We start from the raw sequence: 3,739 nt of genomic DNA, 5'->3' as shown, positions 1-3,739 counted from the left end.
ACTTGAACCAATCAGTACCTCAGAAGGAAACAGATGACACAAACAGATAGAAGTGAGTTCAAGTAAGGGACTATGTGCAAAGAGGTGGCTAGGCTTGAGGGGATCAGTGAGGTGGGGTAAAGCATCTGGGGTTTACCTCCCCTGTCCTGGAGGGGTGAGGGGGAGAAGAGGCACCAGTGCCTGAGGGAGGCACAGCCCTGGAAAAGGTGCCTGGCAGACACTGTGGCCTTCTTTAGGGGCACACAGACACTGTGGAAACATGCATCTGACAGCAGGAGTGAATGCTCCCACCTCTCTCCATCCATCTTCTGATCTGCTGCTGGTGAGAGCTGAGATCCACTACTTATTAGAAGATCCACTTCTAGATCCACCCACTAGAAGAAGGAGGACAAGGGGTTTTGGGAGATGAATAAACAGTCCCCAGGGAACAGAGCCAAGTGGAGAGTGGTGAAGAGAGGATACCCTAAGGGGAAAACACAGAATCTCCTCCTCACACTCCAAAGACCAATTCATTCCATCTAGAAAGGGCGACTCCATCCAAGGTGAGTTACAAGTTCTTCTCGGTTCCATTTTACACTCTAGGAACTTCTCAACTTTTATTAGCCACCAAGTCTGTAATTGTATAAAAGGAAATGAGAGCAAACCAGCAAGATGAGTAAAAAGAGAGGAGCAGAGTTAGCTAAAGAAAAGTGGCAAGAGAAATGTTAACACACCTCAGAAGACACTCAGCGTGTGGACTTGAATTCTATGCCACAGGCAGGTATGAAAACAGGGTTCCAATGGCTTTGTGGGTTTTTGCTTAATTCAGTAATTCAGAGCAGGGATTACACTGTTTACTACAGTGAATATTTCACAGTCGAAATGTTCATAATAGAAGGAAAAGTATCCTATGTCCAGAAGCTTTGGTGATAGAATGACTCATGAAAGGGCCTGACCCATCGGAACAGGAAATATGGTGAGAAAAAAGAGATATTTTCTTCCCTTTAGGCTCAAAGCACACAGCCCGGCATGGTGGCTTTCCAGATAAACCCTCAGATGGCTGAGGGGGACTAGACAAGGCAGACCCAGTGTGAGTTCACTGCTGACACCAGGGGATGAAAACTCAATTTTCAGAGGCCAGAAAGGCAAGTCAATATTGGAAGGTTTAAACAGGGCACTGTGTTAGATTGGATTACGTGTATCCTATCTAGAGGCATTCCAAGCCACATCGTCTTAAATCCTGTAACTGCCCAATGAAGAATATTTGGCCAAATTTAGCTAATGCTAGTGACTTTTGTCTTAGTCCTGTCTAGGGGCCAGTGTCCCCAAAGCACAGAGAAGCAGCATCTCTCTCATCCTCAGTGGGATTCACAGCCCCCAAACCCTTAGAGGCAGACGTCCAAAGCTTCTGCAAGATTCCTGGCTGTGCCAGACATGGGCCCTGTCTCCAATCTCAGTGAAATCACTGCTCAGAGGAACCAACATGTGAGGTAATAGGAGAAAAATGCACAGTAAGTTGCAAGGGTCCCTATGTATTAATGCATCTCACATTGAAAACCCAGGGGAGGGAGAGACCCTAACATTTGTGGGGTTGGCCACAAGCTTTATGGTGGAAGTGGAAAGGGTAAGCAACATGGCTAAGGGGGACCCTATCTCCTGGGCTCCAAGTCTTCATCTCCAAGCCCCTCATGGGCATTCATGGTCAACTCCAACATGAGGGACCTGGTGGAGCTTAACTTCCTTCACCAACCTCATTATCTTCCTGATGTTCATTACTGGGTCACCATCTTGATCGTTGATCCCCATCTTCCCAGGCTCCTAAACAGAAGACAGTGGGGCTGATATGGTTTGGATGTGTGTCCCCTCCAAATCTCATGCTGAAATGTGGTCCCCCGTGTTGGAGGTGGGGCCTGGTGGGAGGTCCTTGGGTCATGACACTGGATCTCTCATGAATAGCTTGGTGCTGTCCTTGTGATCATGGTGAGTTCTTGCTCTGAGTTCACATGAGGTCTGGTGGTTTAACAGAACCTGACACCTCCCCTGCTCTTGCTTCTGCTCTGGCCATGTGACGTGCTGCTCCCCCTTTGCCTCCTGCCATGATTGAAAGCTTCCTGAGGCCTCACCAGAAGCTGAGCAGATGCCAGCACCATCCTTCCTGTACAGCCTGCAGAATCATGAGCCAATTAACCCTCTTTTATTTGTAAATTACCCAATCTCAGGTATTTCTTCATAGCAACACAAATGGCTGAACCCAGGGGCCACCTTGGTGGATGCCTCTGCACACCCAATTGACCATTACAGCCTGGCATTCAGCTGCTGCTGCTTCTTCTGCTTCCTCTTCTTTTTGTTTTGTTTTGTTTTGTTTTTTGTTTTTGAGATGGAGTCTCGCCCTGTGACCCAGGCTGGAGTACAGTAGCATGATCTCCACTCACTGTAACCTCTGTCTCCCTTGTCCAAACCTCCCAAGTAGCTGGGATTACAGGCCTGCACTGTTACACCTGGCTAATTTTTTGTATTTTTAGTAGAGATGGGGTTTCACCATGTTGACCAGGCTGGTCGCCAACTTCTGGCCTCAAGTGACCCACCCACCTCTGCCTCCAAAAGTGCTGGGATTACAGGTGTGAGCCATTGTGCCCAGCCTGGTATTCAGCTTCTAGCATGTCCCCTCAATCATCCTTTTTCACTTGCCTCCCCGATTGTGGAAAGGTCTCCTAATCAGCCATATGCCTTCACTGTCTTACCCTCATTAGTTCATTAGAGGACCGCTTGAGTTATGTCTCAAAACGTATATCTCAAAATTACCAAGAGAGTAAGTTCAAATGTTCTCACCATTAAGAATAAATATACGAGGTGATGGATGTATTAATTAGCTTGGTTTAATTATTCCACAATATGTACTTGTATCAAAACACCACATTGTGTCCCATAATATACACAATTATTATCTGTCAATTAAAAATAATCTGATCGTATGGCTTCTTCCTGTTCAAGAGCTATGAAAGGCCTCTTTCACACAGAGAAGCCCTGATTTCGCAGCAAGTACCACCCCATCCACTGAAATCTGCCCTCATCTCCCTCTCCATCTCTCCTCATTTCCCTGCTTCATCTGTTCTGGTCCTCATGGAGATAACCAAGGGTTCCTGATCTCTCTGTGCAGTTTCACGTGCTTTTCTTTACGCTGTGATTGCAACACCAGTGCTCTTGGCTCAAACTGCCTGGGCTTGAAGCTGAGCTTCTCCTCCTGCCAGGGATGTGATCTCTGGGGAGTTATGGGACCCCTGCCAGACTCAGGCTTCATCTGTCAAATGGGGATGATGAGGCACCCACCTACGGGGCTGCAGTGGAGATGAGTGAGCTAAAGCATGCAGGTTGCAGTATGTGGCACATTGTAAGTATTCAATATATTGTAGTTGTTACTATTATTTGAATGTGCCTAATATCTGCAGGTTCAGAAACTCCTCCAAATACTGGCTTCTCTATAAAGCCCACCCTGATGTCTGATTCCTGAACCCCAGCTCCTTCTCCTGACTCAGCATCCTGTACCATCACTGAAGTTCTTCTCCCAGTTTTCCTGGTAATACAGTGGCATCAGACCTGTCCGTCTCCCCAGGTAGACCAGTTAGCGACACGAAGGCAGGTGCACTCTTTTTCAGTTTGTGTTCCCAGTGCTTGGAAAAGGACCTGGAAATTGTGGGTCCTCATAAACGATGGTGTTCAACAGATGCAGGTTGCTTTGAGTTGAATGTAGTTGAAGGATTTT

The sequence above is a fragment of the Macaca fascicularis genome, chromosome 11, assembly GCF_037993035.2.
Source record: "Macaca fascicularis isolate 582-1 chromosome 11, T2T-MFA8v1.1".
Classification (NCBI taxonomy): domain Eukaryota; kingdom Metazoa; phylum Chordata; class Mammalia; order Primates; family Cercopithecidae; genus Macaca; species Macaca fascicularis.
Note: the sequence above shows the minus strand (reverse complement) of the source record.